At 42.8% G+C, this 17,956-nt stretch overlaps 1 protein-coding gene across 7 annotated transcripts in view; it reads right to left on the bottom strand.

Moving 5' to 3' along the window:
* CLIP1 (CAP-Gly domain containing linker protein 1) overlaps positions 1–7,781 on the bottom strand; it is a 124,813-nt gene extending 117,032 nt beyond the window's left edge. For 5 of the 7 annotated variants that reach the window (XR_008291902.1, XM_053206653.1, XM_053206654.1 and 2 more), the window contains exons 1-2: positions 7,653–7,775; positions 6,491–6,556 (exon numbers count right to left, since the gene is read on the bottom strand). The gene's annotated coding sequence lies outside the window, so the exon portion shown is untranslated. Of the gene's footprint in view, positions 1–6,490; positions 6,557–7,652 lie in introns of all 7 variants that reach the window. The other 2 variants (XM_053206649.1, XM_027044165.2) reach the window with 2 other exon arrangements.
* Positions 7,782–17,956: the final 10,175 nt, after the last annotated feature.

Genomic DNA, 17,956 nt, shown 5'->3' with positions numbered 1-17,956 from the left:
CCCAAGATAAATGAAAACATATGTCCACTCACAAACTTATACACTGATGTTCAGAACAGCATTATTCGTAATAGGCAAAAAGTGGAAACTGACATGTTCATGAGCTGACGAACAACAAAATGTGGTATATCCATGCAACGGAATATAATTTAACCCGAAAAAGGATAAAGTATTGATACAGGTACAACACAGATGAACTCTGAAAACATTCTGCTAAGTGCAATGAGTCAGTCACATTGTAGGATTCCATTTACGTGAAATGTCCAGAATAGGCAAGTCTATAGAGAGTAGGGCTGGTGGTACAGGGTTCCTTCTTGGTAGAAAGAAAATATACTAAAATTGATCGTGGTGATGGTTGCACGATCTGCACGAAGATCGTTTACCCAGCAGATTTTCCTGTTTATCACCTACAACCGGGTATTTTTGACCAAACAACAGAAAAAAGACTCACAGACAACTCAGTGAATAGAAAATGCTAAAGACCAATAGGATGAACTCATCAGGGCAGGGAGGCCTTTCCTTGATATAAACTCAAACTCCTTAGTTTTATTTCCTGTTACATGCCCTCAAAATAGAGAGCAATAGGCTATCTGTTCCTATCTCAACATGCTACCTTTATGCCAATCTGGCCTAGAATGTCTTACCTAAACTACCTCTGCCTCGAAACCCCAGATTTCCATCAATGCCAAACACAAGTGCTAATTCCTACTTGGGAAGCCTTCCTGGATTCCCTCCCATACACACACCCTCAAGCCAAATGAACTGATCATCTTCCAGGGTCCCGTCCCACCTCACCCATAGTAGCGGTCTCACCTTGCAAGACACAGAGCTGCTTGTACCCAGCAGGGCCTTCAGAGCACTCAACACATGTTTGATGAACGGGCATTTCTGGGGCTCTCTGCCACCCCACAGGACACTTTCGATTAATCACATCTACCTGAAAAGCTTTTTTATAAACCTAACCATGCACAAAACAAAACAAAACAAAACAAAACAAAACAAAACAAAACAAAACAGACAAGCAGCAATACAGGACTGGCCTTTTTGATGTTCCCTGGCCAGTTTGGTATTTGAAAGCACGAACTCCCTCTGCACTACTGTTACCCCCTGACAAGGTTATCTAGAGTTCTTCAGTTCAACAAAGCCAAATCCCTTGCATCAATACAGCAAACCCCTAGGGTGGCCAGAACAAGTGTCACCCCCATTTTACAGAGCAGCAAGCATATAGAGAAAGGCTAAGCAACTTGCCCAAGCTGGGGCTAAAACAAATCCAGGAACTCAAACTTTTTCACTGTAGTTCTGATTTCCCATGCTGGTTTGTTGAGAGTGCTTCCAGTGAAAATATTACACTTCTAATTACTTAAAAATAGTAATATAAATCCAGACATACTTTTTTAAGTATTAAAAAAAAAGCAGGGGGAGGGTGTGTATGTGGCTCTCGATCTCGGGGTTTTGAGTTTGAGCTCCATCTTGAGTGCAGCAATTACTCAAAAATAAAATTTTTAAATAAAAAAAATTTTAAGATAAAAGATGGAAGGACAGACTCTAAAATACTGAAATGATTTTCTCTGGGCAGTAGGATTATAGGTAATTTGCTTTTTTCTGTGTTTTTGTATTATGTGTTTGTTTTATACGTTATGCATTGAATCCACATATTAGAAGACAACTAATATATATTATTAAAATGTTAAGGACTATTTTAAAACCGGTATATACGGAAAATAACACCTGAGAATATCCGAAAAATAATCACTTCACTTAATTATAAATGTTTAGAAAACTTTTTTCTAAAATCTAAAGTTGAGTATGGAAACCAATTTGACGATAAATTTCATATATTAAAAAATAATAATTTTAAAAAAATAAAATAATATCTAAAGTTGACTCTGATAATAGCTTCTCAATGTAACAGCCTAGGTAAGCCATATATGCCCAACAACAGAAATCAGCAATATGGTTTCATGATACACACACGTTTTTTCTAGTCACCCATGTGTGAAAGATACTTAGTGATAATAGTTTTCTTTCACTCAGGCCATAAAAAAATTACCAAGCCTATAAAGTTTATTTATTCTACAGTCTGGAAAAGTCTCAATTGGATCCTTCCTGCCTTAAGGTATTAGAACATAACATCTCCAATAAGAAATCATTCTTAGAGTAAATCAGTTATGGCAGAGAAGGTGGGAGATCAAAAGATTTGGTTAAAAGATTTTTAGGGAAATATTCCAATATCTCTTACCTTTCCTGAGAGGAGAGGGGGAAAAATATGCCAAATATTTCAGCGTACTACATGACAAGGGATTTGTAGAATCCGGGGGGAAAAAAAAACTCATTAAAGTTGCCATCCCTTTATGTATCGAACCCAAACTTTAAATGATTTGCACACCGAACATCTGGATCTTCAGGTCTTTAACTTCAGAGACTAAATCAAGGACTCGGCAATTTTAATTGTAAAAAATGGGCAGTTAAAACTGGGCTCTTATCCAAGCTATACTCAGATATAAGTAAGCAAAAGAGAATACAAATATCAAACCACTTAATTCAAATCACAAGTATATTAGACCTTAGGCTTACATAAAACATTAGGGCAGCAAAATGTCTATACTTTCATTATGATTCTGGAGAAGAGGTAGAGAATACATTTCCCCAGGGAAAGAGATACCCAAGAGAGTTCCAACTATGGATCTGTAATGGGGCTACTTCCTCTTTTCAAAGATTTTACAAAGAATACTTTTAAGATTTTGTTGCTGAACCACTTAAGATAGACAATTAAAAACCAGACCCACCCATTGAGTTAGTGCTAGTGGAATGTGTCCTTCTGGAAGTGCCAGATGGAGATTTTAAAAAAAAAAAAAAAAGCTCTTTACTAATTGTGGCCAAGATTCCTTGGTACTTGGTGCCAGGACCAGGATATTAACCCAGATGTCCTAGCCAAATTCAAGGTTGGTTAATTACTATCTGCCAAACTTAAAAAAAAAAAAAAAAAATCCTCTGTTCCCCTGATTGAAATCTGAAGAGGTCACTCTTACTTGAAATTCTTGTGCAGTACCATCAGTCAATATGTTTTCCCTTAAAAGAGCATTGTAACTCAAATGCTGATTTAAAGCATATGGATTCTCTGAGTTACATCTACATGGGAAACATACACTATGTATATTAAAAATATGTAAGATACTGTAATAGTTTAAAGCCCCCCTAAGTAGTTATCTAAAAAATTCATATCCAGAGATATACTGACAATACTTTCCAATTAAGATTGAAGAGACTTACATGAAGGTTTGTATTAAACAGAGATTTTGAACATGAAACTTTTAAGACTAAAAAGGAAGGCTTTGCTGCCAGGAGCACAATTCCAGGAAAAAGCTATATATGCAATGCCAGTTACAAGGCCTCCCAGGGTTGAGCAAAGATCCTGCATACAAATAGCAAAGTATACACACTCACTAGCAAGGCTGAACATCAAGTCCTGGTCTGGCCTGCCAGCCATTTAAGGTGCCACAGCCAACAAACTCTGCACATTGCTTAAAATACCATCAAGTAGGGTTCAATTTCTAGCTCTGTACTCACTGGCTGTGTGGCATTTTAGACAAATTAGTAAAATTCTTTGAGCCTCAGTTCCCTCATATTTAACTTTTGCTTCAACAAAACCAATAACATGTTATTATTCTGTATCTTTCACTATTGTAAAGTATTTTAATAAACACATATTTTAAGGACTATAACCTATATAGTCTTAAATTACCTGCCCCCTCCCGAACTCCCACCTCAGGACCTTTGCACTTACTACTCCTCTTCCTACTGTGCCCTTCCCTCAAGGATCTACATTCCCTCACTTCCTCTAGATCTCTAAAGTTACACAGTCAGCCAGGTCTCCTCTTGCCATCCTATCTAAAATTTCCATTACCCTAACTCTTGTCCCCAAACTGCATATTTCCCCTTCCCTGACTTTTTTTTTTCTTACCATGTGTCACTGTCAAGCATACATTTTATTAATATGGTTATCGTATGCCTCCCTTACTTGAAGGGGGGATTCCAAGAGAGCAAAGATTTCAGTTTTATTCACTGCTATATCATCAGCACCCAGGACGGCACACAGCAGTGCTCAATAAATATCTGTTGAGTGAATACCAAGTAAGACTTAATACAGCCCACAGATAAGTACTCCAGAGCCCCACCTGCTGCCTTTGGGGAGAATATCACAACACTTCAAAAATACTGTAAAGAACTATAGGCCCGTCACAACTAATCAACACCACTGTCCATTCTTTCTATCTGAAAAACACACTCAACCCCACACCTCATTTGTACAAGGAAAGTAAGAAACTGAAAACTGGAATAAAATAGAAAAATGGAAAGTAGTATGGTTAAAGTATGAAATTTCCTTTCAATGTTAAGAAATATTAAGCCATCTCCAAGTAACTTTACCACACTACCTGCTTTTTTCTTGAGCTTTGACTCCTATAAAACCAATCTTAACAACCTATGAACCTCATATTTGCTATCAACTAAGTAATATTTACCGAACACAGGATTCTACAGAATCCTGCAGAGGATCCTATGAACTGAAATACAAGGGGGGCCCAACTGGCTCAGTCAGTAGAGTATGCAACTCTTTTATTTATTTAATAATTTAAGCAAGTTTTTTTAAATGTTTATTTTTGAAAGAGAGTGAGAGAGAGGGAGACAGAATCTGAAGCAGGCTCCAGGCTCTGAGCTGTTAGCACAGTGCCTGACGTGGGGCCCGAACCCAAGAACAGTGAGATCATGACCTGAGCCAAAGTCAGATGATGAAGTTGGACCGAGCTACCCAGGTGCCCCAGTAGAGCATGCAACCGTCAATCTCTGGGTTGTGGGTTTGAGCCCCACACTGAGTGTATAGATTACTTAAAAAAAAAAAAAAAATCTTAAAAAATAAAATAGCCCCACATGGGGCTCTGCACTGACAACGGGGAGCCTGCTTGGATTCTCTCTCCCCCCCTCTCTGTCACTCCCCCATTCACTCTCTCTATATCAAAACAAATAAACTTAAAAAAAAATAAGAATAAGGATCCCTGGATGGCTCAGTCAGTCAAGCGTCTGATTTCGGCTCAGGTCATGATCTGACAGCTCAGAGCCTGGAGCCTGCTTTGGTTTCTGTGTATCCCTCTCTCTCTGCCTCTCCTCTGCTCGCTCTCTTTGTGTGTGTGTGTGTCTCTCTCAAAAATAAACGTTAAAAAAAATTTTAAATAAATAAAATATAAAGTGAAAAATAAAGTGGAAGGTCCTTACCACATACATTTCCAGAATGAAAAAAAAAAAAAAAAATATATATATATATATAGCCAGAAATAAATCTACAAATAATAACACCAGGCAGCCAATAAGTGACAAATTCAAAGATGCCTGCCTCTGTATGGAGCACAAGAGGACCAGTTCATCTCTAATGAACCACTTATTGGGCTTAGAATCCCAACAGAGACAGTACTTAAAAAGCAAGGGTCAAGGGGCGCCTGGGTGGCTCTGTCGGTTAAGCATTCAACTCTTGATTTTGGCTCAGGTCATGATCTCACGATTCATGGGATTGAGCCCCAAGTTGGCTCCAAGCTAACAGCGGGGAGCCTGTTTAGGATTCTCTCTCTCCCTCCCTCTCTCTGCCTCTATTTCACTCGCACTAAGTGGGGAAACATATTAAAAAAAAAAAAGGGGGGGTCAAACATTACTGAGTTACGTTCATGTGAATTTATGCAGGGGTCACATGGGATGCAAGAGACTAAATGTTAGACACTGGGTAAAAAAAAAATGTTTTAAATATAAGAAGAACACCAAATTCTAAACTCCTAAAGAACAGAAGCCAGATCGGCTTATGTTGTGCTTAAGCACAAGCAGAAGCTTAAGCACAAGCAGAAGCTTAAGCAATTCTTGGAAAGGTAGGGAAGGGCATGATCTTTATCTGCAGACAATACCTACTTGAGGGTCCCACCCAGTTTCGGTTTTCACTCCTTTGAATAAGGGGGCCTAAGATATACTTTACACATTCTCTGAACCTCAAAAACCCAGCACCAGCCTTGTCCTAGCAATCACCTACTTCCTTTGCTTTAATAAAAGCCAGCCTTTTTCCTTGCCAGAGATTCACTATACGAATCTAATAAGTAAGCACCTGGAGTCAATACCTGAGCTCAAATCCTGACACCACCACTGATTAGCTGTATGACCCTGGACAAGGGACTTGACCTTTCCATGCCTCTTCTGTAAAATGGGGATAATGATAGCACCTTCATTGAGTTAGGATGATTAAGAAGATAAAACATAAAAGACTTGCCCAGAGCCTGAGGGAACGAAGCCCTCAATAAATGTTAATTGTTATTATTTCCAGAGGGAAAAAAAAATGCCCCAAGGCTGAGAAGAAACACAACTTGCAAAAGGTCATCATTAAACCCAAAAGTCAAACACATTTGTTCGCCTGACTTGTGGATACCACAGGTTATAGCAATAATGAAATAGTAACACGAACCAGAATCATAACCACAACAGCAGCAACACTAATACTGAGCTCCTACTGGCCAGGCACTGTCCTAACCTAAAACAGGAAGAAGGCAAGGTTGCTTAAAAAAAAAAAAAAAAAAAAAAAAAAATTCAATTTTCTCCACCCTCCTTTTTAAATACGGTAATTGGCCGCCACGTTTTTGCTAAAAACAGGCAAGTAGAAGATTACAGACTTGACGTGTAATTTCTTCATACCAAAGAGGTGGGGCTGTGAAGGGAGGAGGGGGTGGTGCTCGGCTCCTGCCAGATGGAAAAGCCACACGAAGTGGAGAAACAGCCGAGTTCAGGGTTTATCCCCAATTCAAAATCACATTTTTGAAGCACAGGACCTCCGAAGTAGGAGGCATCAGAAGGCTGTGCTTTTAAAATAACCTCTAAACAAGTGTCATCTGTCTTCCGAGCGAATCCCCCGCGGAGGGAGAAGGCTCCGGTTACGGGGCAGTGGTGTTATTTCAGAAATCCCGGTCACCTCTTGTCACCCACCTTCTCCGACAATCAGTCCCACCTAGGGGAGGTGGGGTGGGGGGACAAAAGCCATAAGCCAGCCAGGCCCAAGGCCAGCCGGGCCAGCCCGCCGGCCGGCGCACGCACGGAGGCCACGGCCAGGGTGCCCTCCATTCCGGCTCGCGGGCAGCCGGTGGCAGGGCCCGAGGAACGCTCGGGAGACCGGCGGCAGCGCCCGGGGGCAACAGGTCCCCCCGGGGCTCGGCCTCCCGGGGGGGTCCGGGCCGCCCCAACGCCCACCCCCACCCCCAGGGCCGAGGGGAGCGGAGCGGGGTGCCCGGGAGGGAGCGGCGCCTGGGGCGGCGCAGGGGCAAGGACTCCAAGCTCCATCTTGAGGCGGACGGAGGAAGGGAAGGCCGGGCTCGGCGCTGACAGGGCCGGCCACTTTTCCGGCTCCGGTGGGGAGCACCCCGGGGCCCCCCGCTGGCCTCCAGGGCCACCCGCTCGGGACTCCTCGGATCTCCCCTCGGGAGCGGCCCCGCGAGGGGCACTCGGGGCCCTCCCGGACGCCGGGCCCGGCCCCTCACTGCCCGGCCCGGAGGACGGGAGCGGGCCCGGCCCGGCGCGAGGGGAAGGGGAGGAGGGCACCGGGGAAGGGGAGAGGGCCCGCGCCTCGCCCCGCTCACCGCCGTCTCGGTCGCCGCCAGTCGTCGCCACCTGCCCCACTGCAGCAGCAGCAGCAGCCGCGCGGCCGCCGCCTCCCGGCTCCTCGGCTCGGGGCGGGGGAGAGCGTGACGCGCCGCCGCCGCCGCCGCGGGGCCGGGCAGGCGCGCGCCGCCAGGAGAAGACGCGGCCGCGGCTCCTCCCCGCGCGCTCCGCCGCCGCGCCCGCCCCCGGCCCGGCCCCGCGCCGCGAGCCCCGCGCCCGCCCCCGACCCCGACCCCGGCCTGAGCCCCGCACCGCCGCCCCTTTGTCTGCACCCGCCGCTGCCGGGGAGCCGATCTCCAGCCGCCCGCCGTCCGGACCTCAGACTCTATTGAGGACCGGAATGGGAGGAAGGTGTGAAGGAAGACCCAGAGGCCTGGGGCTTCTGGTCATTTCGGTTAGTTGCGCGTTTTCTGAAAAGTGTGCCCAGAATTGGCAAGTCACACCCGAGAGCTCTTTTCAGTGCTGACCGCAGCCTGCTAGCGTGGGGCTGATTGATTCTTTTTCTTTTTCTTTTCTTTTATCTATCTCACCAGACCCAGGGTGAGAAATCCTTGGAAATAAGCTAGGAGGAGTTGCCCACAGCAGGTTAAGTTTAGGGAGTGTCTTCTCTGCCCTCCGCTCCCTCCGGGGAAGGCCCCAGGGTGCGGAATCCCTGGAAAAAACTGAAAGGAGCTGCCTACAACAACTGAAGCTTGAGAAGGACCATCTCTGCACTCCCCTTTCCTCCAGGGAAAGACCGAGTGTTAAAAATCCCTTGAAACAAGCCCAGCACTTGCTCCATTCGTTTGAGAAAAGCCTCTTTTATTCGCCCCAGCCGCTTGGACGAAAGCCCTGGTTACTGTCCCGTCCTCCCTCCTCCCCGCAGGGATCTCCTTTAAAAGCTTTTGAAAGGGACTGGAGAGGAGGCAGCAACAGCCTGCTCAGGGCTGCTGCAGCAGAGGGCGGCCAGCATTTCACTCTCATGGACCATGGCAACCCCAGAAGCTTTGTGGCTCTTGGGAGGAATTTGCAGCTGTCAGGGAAGCCCAGGGTTTTGCAGCGACTCAGGGGTGGATAAGGGGCCCAGGGCCCCCTCCTCCCCGCGGTAGAAAAGAATAATCAGGAGGGCGACCTCTTGGCTGACCTTTATTCAAAGCACTGTTCAGCTGGACCAACAGGCTCGCCCAGAGCAAAGGGAGGGAACCACACTGGCATTGGTGGAAGTTCTGAACAAAGTGAATTTACCTGCTGCCCCTTCCCCTCGATTCACGTTTTGAATAACAAAATTTATATTTCTTAATTCAACACTGCCCTCGTTTGCAAGCTTCGAGGTCAAAGTGGTGGGGGCACCCCTGAAATCCAGTATCCATATTCCTAATCTGAAAGGCTTACCTCACCCCCTCATCTGAAGGCTTTTCTGCTGTAATAAGCAACCTATATAATCATAGATGCCATAGAATGAGGTCATTGTTAATGGTGAGGTGCAACTATAATCACTTCTGTTTGTCTCTTTACTCATTCTACTGAGCCTGTCTTTATTTTAAAACGCTGATATTTTGTTCCTTATAGATATTTTTGCATTAATCTCTATTTTTTAATACTGCATTAAAATGTTATTTCTCTAAACTAGTGAGTTCAGTGCCCCTTAAATTTTGTGACCAAGGCCTACCCCCAGCCCTGCCACCTGAACACTGACTGCTCTGTCCCACAGAGTGACGGTGTTAAGACTAAAGAACATGCTCAGGCCTACCTCAAAATAAACATTTACGTTATTCCATTTTTAGATTTAGCCACTGACCCTTTTTAAATGCATAGCTTTTGTAAAAGTTTTAGAACAGCTCAATAGACAAGACTTTGGAAGATGGAGGGAAGTAGCAGAAGTAGAAAGCCTGGTAGGGTCTCCCAGATCTTCCTTTTACAAAGTGGGGGAGTTGGGGCACCTGGTAGGCTCACCTGGTGGAGGATGTGACTCTTGATCTCAGGGTTATGGGTTCAGGCCTCATGTTGGGTGTAAAGATTACTTAAAAATTTTTTTTGTAATATTTATTTTTGAAAGAGACAGAGTAGAGCAGGGGAAGGGCAGAGAGAGAGGGAGACAGAATCTGAAGCAGGCTCCAGGCAATGAGTGGTCAGCACAGAGCCCAATGCAGGGCTCGAATTCATGAACCACGAGATCATGACCTGAGCGGAAGTTGGATGCTTAACCCACTGAACCACCCAGGCGCCCCCTTAAAAATAAAATCTTAAAAAAAAAAATAATAATGTTTTCTGGGGAAGATGGGGTGGGAAGGTGGGCAGAACAATGTTGCTTTTCATTATAAACTCTCATATGCTTTATTTTTTAAAACCGTGTGCATGCATTTCTTTGATTCCCCCCCACACACACAAAAATTTAAGATCCTCAACTAAAATGAGTAAGGAATATTCTCTATAAAGTGATAGATGTTTGTGGTTTGTTTCTACACAGCTCTTTAGCATTAATTCTTTTTGTGCTAGTTTTCCACAGTACTGCAGGTTTATTATTTTATTACCTGTCTTACTCAGCCTCTACTGGAATGTAAGTTCCAAGAGAGCAAGGATTTGTTGACTCTTATGTATTGCTCTAGCTGCATCCCCAGAATAACACTTGCTTATTAAAAAAGATGGAGTGTTACGACTTCAGGTTCTAAATAACTGGGGAATTTTCTGCTGTATTTTCTCCTTTTTTTTTAAAGGGTAGACTGAGTGGCTCAGTCGGTTAAGCATCTGACTTCGGCTCAGGTCATGATCTCATGGTTCGTGGGTTCGAGCCCTGTATCAGGCTCTGTGCTGACAGCCCAGAGCCTGGAGCCTGCTTCAGATTCTGTGTCTCCCTCTCTCTCTGCCCCTCCCTGACTCGTGCTCTCTCTTTCTCTCTCTCTCTCAAAAATAAACATTTAAAGAAATTTAATAATTCATTGCTATTTAGAAATATTTTAAATCTCAAAAAAAATTTTTTTTAAGAAATAGTTTTTCCCGCCATTCAAAAACAACACATACTATAAAATAGTGGTTGGAGAGTCCTTTGTAAATTGCTATAAAGATGTGAGGATTTATAGAGCTTCTGAAATAGAAAATGAAACAAAGTCCGTCAAAACAAAAACATCCCTTAAATTAAAAGTAAATTTTCTTTCTCTTTCTCTTTTTTCTTTTCTTTAAGTTCCTGAACCATGATAGATAATTAAATAATAACAATTAAATTATATACTTATATAATATTTTAAAATGTAACTCAAGAGATAGTCCATGATGAAAATAATCTTTATTTTAATGACCTAAATAATCTTTATTTAAATGAAAATAATCATTTTCACTATGTTATTTTTTAAATTACATCTAGTTTTATTAGTGTTATTTCAGAAACCAGAGTCAAATTAGTTTCATTCATCCAAAAAATATTTACTGAACCCCTACTGTGTCCCAAGCACCGTTCCAGGTTTGGGAAGGGACAGCAGAGAAGTCCTGTCCTCCAGCCTTGACTTTTACTGCTATCTGGTTTGCTAATAAGTCAAGGTGTAGTAATCGCTGTTCCATGAATTCGCTGGCTTTATGCCCACAGTGGGTATAATGCACCAGTCCATGCCTTTTGTCAATTTCATTCAGCTCTGCCAAAAATTTAGAGAGAAAATTACAAAATGAGATACAAAAAAAACATTTAAGTTAACTTTAATGTTCAAGGAAATATTTACATTCCCTTGCAAAGGTAAGGACCTATGGCTAGTTTGTTTAATGAGAAAGTGACTATCCCATATATATACTGAATCATTATGCTGTGCACCTGAAAAGAATATAATGTTATATGTCAACAACAGCTCAAAGGCGGGGGGGGGGGATACTAATCCGGAGCAAAACAGTCTTCAACATCAAAGAAAGGACACAGAAAATAAATCCCACAATGTATGATGAAGCAGACACACACTATTTGGGGCCAAAAAGTAATTTTATCACTGAATCAATGAAGACTGTATGGGGGCATCTGGCTGGCTCAGTCCATAGAGCATATGACTCTTGATCTCAGGGTCATGAGCTTCTAGCCTCACATTGGGTGTGGAGATAAATTAAAAAAAAAAAAAAAAAAAGTGCTATATCTACTTTATACAAAAAACACTGACAGGGGGCACCTAGCTGGCTCAGCTCGTAGAGCATACAATTTTTGGATCTCAGGGTTGTAAGTTCAAACCCCACTTTGGGTGTAGAGATTACTCAAAAAGATCGAAAGAAAGAAAGAAAGAAAAGGAAGAAAGGAAGAAGAAAGCTGATGAAAAAAGAAAGAAAGAAAGAAAGCTGATGATAGTGGTTCCATGGAATTTTTCAAAAAGCGAAATGCAAGAATGACAAGCTAAATTTAAATTCCTGTCATCACTTCTCAAAGGGAGCCATCTTGTGACAACAAAAGCTGTATTGTACACGTCGAGTTAACAAAGAACAATATCAGTAGGGCGCCACACATCATGATGTAAACTGTATTTAAGGCCTTCTAAATAGACTGGTGCTTTGAGTGCATGTAGTTTCATGATGAGGGGGTTGAATAAGATGACGTATAAAGTTCCTACCACAAACATTTTTAAGATTCTGTGACTTTTCTCCAGTAAAGCAAAACATTTGTGAAATCGGTGGTTGATGCAGCCGTTCAAACCTAATTCAATAAATATTTGTTGAGTGCATGAAAAGCTGCTCCTATCTCCAGCAAAAATCAAGCACACTCAAACAAATACATGTATACCCATGTTCACAGCAGCACTATTCACAGCAGCCAAAAGGTAGAAACAAGCCAAATGTCCATCAGCAGATGAATAGGTAAAGTATGGTACATAAATACAATGAAATATTGTCCAGCCAAAAGAAAAAATAATAAACTACTGACCCACGCTACAATCTGGATGAACCTTGAAAGTATGATGCTAAGGGAAAGAAGCCAGACAAAAAGGCACATATTGTGCCTCTGTTTATATGAAATATCGGGAATAGGTCAACACATAGAAATAGAAAGTAGGTGGTGGTTGCCAGAGGCCGAGGCACCAGCTTAATGGGTGCCGATCTCCTTTTAGTGGTTTGAAACTAGACAGCTTTGGTGGTCGCACGACATTGTGAATGTACTAGATGCTACTGAGTTGTGTGCTCTAAAATGGCTAATTTTACGGGGCACATGGTCGGTAAAAGCATCGTTGGTTAAGCGTCCGACTTCAGCTCAGGTCCTGATCTCACGGCTCATGGGTTCGAGCCCCATGTCGGGCTCTATGCTGACAGCTTGGAGCCTGGCGCCTGCTTGGGATTCTGTGTCTACCTCTCTCTGCCCCTCCCCCACTCACACTCTGTCTCTCTCTCCCTCAAGAATAAACATTTAAAAGAATATTTAATAAAAACAAGATGGTTAATTTTATGCTATGTGAATATTATTTCAACAAAATAAATAATAAATTAATAAATATTGTCCTTTTTAAAGTTTATTTATTAAAAAAATTTTTTATTAGTTTTCTTTATTTTTGAGAGGCAGTCCTTCTCAACTCTAATATTCTATTATTTTACAGACCCAGCTCTTCCTTATGTGTTCAGTCCTGACCACAGCCATATTGGGTCTGAAGTCTTAACACAAAAGACCAAAATTGATTTGGACTGTAAATCTAATGGAGGGTGCATAGGGCATTGCCAGCCCCCACCCAGACTTGCATTCAAATAAAACGGCTCACTCTCACTGAGACAGCTTCTAAAATGAAAGGCTCAAAACAAAATAGGCACTATCTAGTACTATCCTCAATCCTATGACCTGGAGACACCAGATAGTCCTTAAGTGATTTCAACTACAATGTTAATACCAGATTAAAACTAGTTTATTTAACTCTGTAGTACTATATTAACCTCCCTGACTTCATACCTCACGGGCTACATGAGGATAAGTGTGTGTGTTTTCTGGGTGTGTTTGTTTCTTGTGAACAGGTCAGTTGGATACACTTGGGATACTCTTAATGGTTGTCAATGGGACAGTTCTCAGGCTTTCCTGGAGGAAATAGTTTCAACAACAAAAAAGAAGAGGCATAACTGTGTATAATATGCCATTTTTAATTTTTTTTTTTTTTTTTTTGAGAGAGAGAGACAGACCGTTAATGGGAAAAGGGCAGAGAGAGAGGAAGACAGAATCCAAAGTGGGCTGCAGGCTCTGAGCTGTCAGTGCAGAGCCCGAGGCAGGGCTTGAACTCGGGACTGGCAAGATCGTGACTTAGATGGACGCTTAACTGGCTAAGCCGCCCAGGCGCACCCTTTTTTTAAATAAGGAAGGGAGAGGTGTCTACACAAATGTTTAATGGAAGTATTTACGTAAAGCAAAATATTAATATGCTTTTCTTGTCTTTTGTCATACCTGAGCTTGAGCCTAGACAGCCTAAGGCATCCACTTGCAATGACTGAGATGGGAGTGAGTCTAAGTTGGGTTGTTACCTGAGAAGAGCAAAGAAAAAGAAGGAATTACTATTCAGGTTTTGACCTTTATTGAGAGGTAATTCGTTTACCCTACAATTCACCCATTTAAAGCATACAATTCAATGGTTTTTAGTATATTACATTATTAATTTTTTAATTGTGGTAAAAAAAACATAGAACAAGAATTTGCCATTTTAACCATTTTTAAGTGTATGACTCGGGGACATTAGTTGCAGTCACCATGTTGTGCAACCCAAAACAGAATTTTGCAAAGAATGGCTTGATATACCAGCATTGTCAAGTGAGAAAGGATTATCAAAAACTCCTTTACCTCCCATGTGTCATACCAAGGGCCTGGAAGACTTTCGACTTTCTGCTGTGTTGCACAGAAAAAACCCTGGTCTAGCATTAAGGCTTAGCCAGGAGGCTGGAGATGGGAAGAGAGGGGTTGTGGCAGAGAAGAACAAAGAGAGAAGGCTGTACTTCCAGGCCTGGGAGTTGATGAGGAAGAAATGAAGAAGAGAGTCAGGGGAGGACGGCAGATCCACAGGTTGACGTCTAGGGCAAAGAAGAGAAGCCTTTGTCCCCAGTCTACATTTAAGAGTCTGGAAGAAACCCCTTAGGCAGCGTGGTAGCTCCACGCCGACATTGTTAGGAAGATGGCCGCCAAGGTCAGGCACGAGGAAGATCCGGTTTGCGCTTCTGGGCCTCCCTTGGACGCTCGGTGGCATGAATGGCCGGTTGAGTGTGTGTGTGCCTGCTCTGGGAGCCACTGTGGCAGCATCGCAGCGTGGCAGAGGCTCAGAGGTGCCTGCTGTGTGGGTGGGAGGAGGGGAGGCTGAGTCAGCGGGAGGAGGCACGGAGTCCTAACTGAGCCAAGAAAGAGCATATGTGAGTTGCAGACTCCAAGCACACACTTGGACACAGAACCAGCACAGCCACCCGCCCAAGAACTCAGCTGTGGCTGACATTGCCGATTGCCTCCCCAACATCCCTTAGCCCTTTTTTTTTTTTTTTTACCTAATAAACCCTGATTATATTTGACATGGCAATGTGCCCAAGAATTTATGCTCACTTACTCAGACTTTCCCTAAGAAAGTCAGCTAGAGGCACTTCTGGGAAAGCTTTTCCTTCCCTGTTAAATGGAGACAAACACAGATGTGCTATCTGGAGCCAAAGCAGCTATGTTGTTACCCCGAGGTAATTAATGAGCATGAAGACAAAACCCAACAGGCCAAGGTGGCCAAACAGAAAGACTGAAAAATTCCTCTCCTGGGAAGACACCTATTCATCAGGGGCAAATATCTGATAAGAACCAAAACAGCTATTTAGAACAATAAAATAAATATTCAAGGGCTAACAGACTGGTTGAAAAGGAACTTTATGAAGAAACTAGAAATGGTTACTGAGGATTTTCATTGCTTTTCTGTATGTTGTGTGTAACTGTATCTTACTCTAAATTCTTCATAAAACGTACACCACTTGTTAATGCTTTGTGAATTTGAAATTTGCTTTTGGGGGGCACCTCGGTGGCTCAGTCAGTTAAGTGCCCGATTTTGGCTCAGGTCAGGACCTCGTGGTTAGTGAGTTCGAGCCCCACGTCAGGCTCTGTGCTGACAGCTCAGAACCTGGAGCCTGCTTCGGATTCTATGTCTCCCTCTCTCTCTGCCTCTCCCCTACTCGCATTCTGTTTGTCTTTCTGTCTCAAAAATGAATAAACATTAAAAAAAAAAAATTTGCTTTTGGGAGATGCCACATAGTTCTGAGTCCTGCTCCAAGGTAAACATGGTTCGGGAGAGACAAAAAGCTGCTTCTAGGAGTTTTTCCTCAGTGGAGGGTCCTCGAGTGACCCTTGAAGTTTTGTAATGCACATAATCCATCTACAAGCACGTGTAGTATTTTCACATACAAATCATCTCATTGTTCTGAACTTTGCTAGAGAAGGTAGGTTATCATATTCTTGTTGATATTTTTAATTGTTTTTAACATTTATTCATTTTTGAGAGATGGAGAGAGAGCGTGAGTGGGGGAGGGGCAGAGAGAAATGAAGGCAAAAAATCCAAAGCAGGCTCCAGGCTCTGAGCTGTCAGCACAGAGCCCGATGAGGGGCTCGAACCCATGGACCACGAGATCATGACCTGAGCTGAAGTCAGGCGCTTAACCGACTAAGCCACCCAGGCACCCCTACCATATTCTTGTTTAACTTTTGGCATACCTGGGTAGGTCTCAGATTGAACATTAATGCCAACCATATGAATTATATACTTTTTCTCCAGTATCTTCAACCTATTTGTCTCTACCGACTCCTTGTTAACATATAAATATATTCAAGCTCCTTTATCTTAAAAACAAAGTGAGGGGTGCCTGGGTGGCTCAGTCGGTTAAGCGTCTGATTTCAGCTCAGGTCATGATCTCACAGTTTGTGAGTTCAAGCCCCAAGATGGGCTCCATGCTGACAGCTCAGAGCCCGGAACCTGCTTCACATTCTGTGTCTCCCTCTCTCTCTCTCTCTCTCTGCCCCTCCTCCACGCATGATGTCTCTTTCTCTCTCTCTCTCAAAAATAAACATTAAAAAAACAAAAAAACAAAAAAACAACTGAAACAGAACAAGACTCTCCTTCAACACATCTGCACTTTCCCAGCCAAGTTTCTTGAACAAGCTTTCTATGTCTGATGTCCCTGTTTCCCCATTGCAATCTGGCTTTTGCCCACATTGCTTAGAAGTTGTTACTGCCAATGTCATCGATGACCACTGGGTCATTTAGTGAACCACGTGACGTGGCTATTACTGATCACTCCGGCAACAGGAGTGTCAGCTGAGCAGTGGAGGCAAGAATTTCACCTACTTGATCTATTAGCAGCATCTTCACTGTTGGCTATTCCCTCTGTGGTATATTGCAAAAAGCAGCGACAATTATTCATGCCAAAATCCATTGGAAGAGCTACCTAGATAACCTGTAACTGGCTGCAGTTAGGGACTCTCAGGGACCCCCACTGAGACCAGAAGCACCGTCTAAACTTCCAACCTACGGAATTATGAGCTTAATAAATAGTTGCAGTTTTAATCCCCTGTCTTGAGATGGATTGTTACTTAGCAATAGCTAACTGATACATCCTCCTTTCATATCTGCTTCTCATCCTGTGTCTTCTACAGTATCACACCCTTCTTGTTTTCTTCCTTCTTCACTGGCTATTCCTCCTCAATCTCTTTTTCAAGACTCTCTCTACCTACTCCTTAATATTGATGTGCCTCAGGGATCTGTTCAGTTCCCTCTTCTCTTGCCACCCATTTTTTTCTCTGTATAATCCCACCAATTTACGTATTTTCAATTACTATCTCTGTACAAACAATTGCCAGATCCACATCTCCAGCCCTTAATTCTTGAATTTCAAATTGGTATGTACAAATGGATGTTGGAGGGACGCCTGGGTGGCTCAATCGGTTAGGCCTCTCTGACTCTTGATTTCAGCTCAGGCCATGATCTCACAGCTCCTCCTGACCTTGAGATTATTAAATATTAAAATATTAACAAAATATTAAAATATGAAATATTTTAAAAACAACCAAATGGATGTTGGATATCTCCACTTCAATTTATTCAGTAAATATTTATTATGTCATAGACACAAATTACACATATTCAGGACAGAACTCCTAACTCCTCCCGTACCTACTTAATTCCTGAATTCCTATCCATGTGCAAGCAGGTCAAATTCTTGCAGTTGATCACCAAGTTCTGTCAATTCTATCATATTTGTTGTAAATCCATCTATACCTCTCTCCCCTTCCTGCCACTGGAGTCTAGACCACTACTATTATGGGACAGTTGCAATGCAGGAAGTAATGTCCTTCCTTCTGGCTAACAGCAAC

The sequence above is a fragment of the Acinonyx jubatus genome, chromosome D3 (assembly GCF_027475565.1).
Source record: "Acinonyx jubatus isolate Ajub_Pintada_27869175 chromosome D3, VMU_Ajub_asm_v1.0, whole genome shotgun sequence".
Classification (NCBI taxonomy): domain Eukaryota; kingdom Metazoa; phylum Chordata; class Mammalia; order Carnivora; family Felidae; genus Acinonyx; species Acinonyx jubatus.
This window is presented reverse-complemented; position numbering and strand designations above follow the sequence as displayed.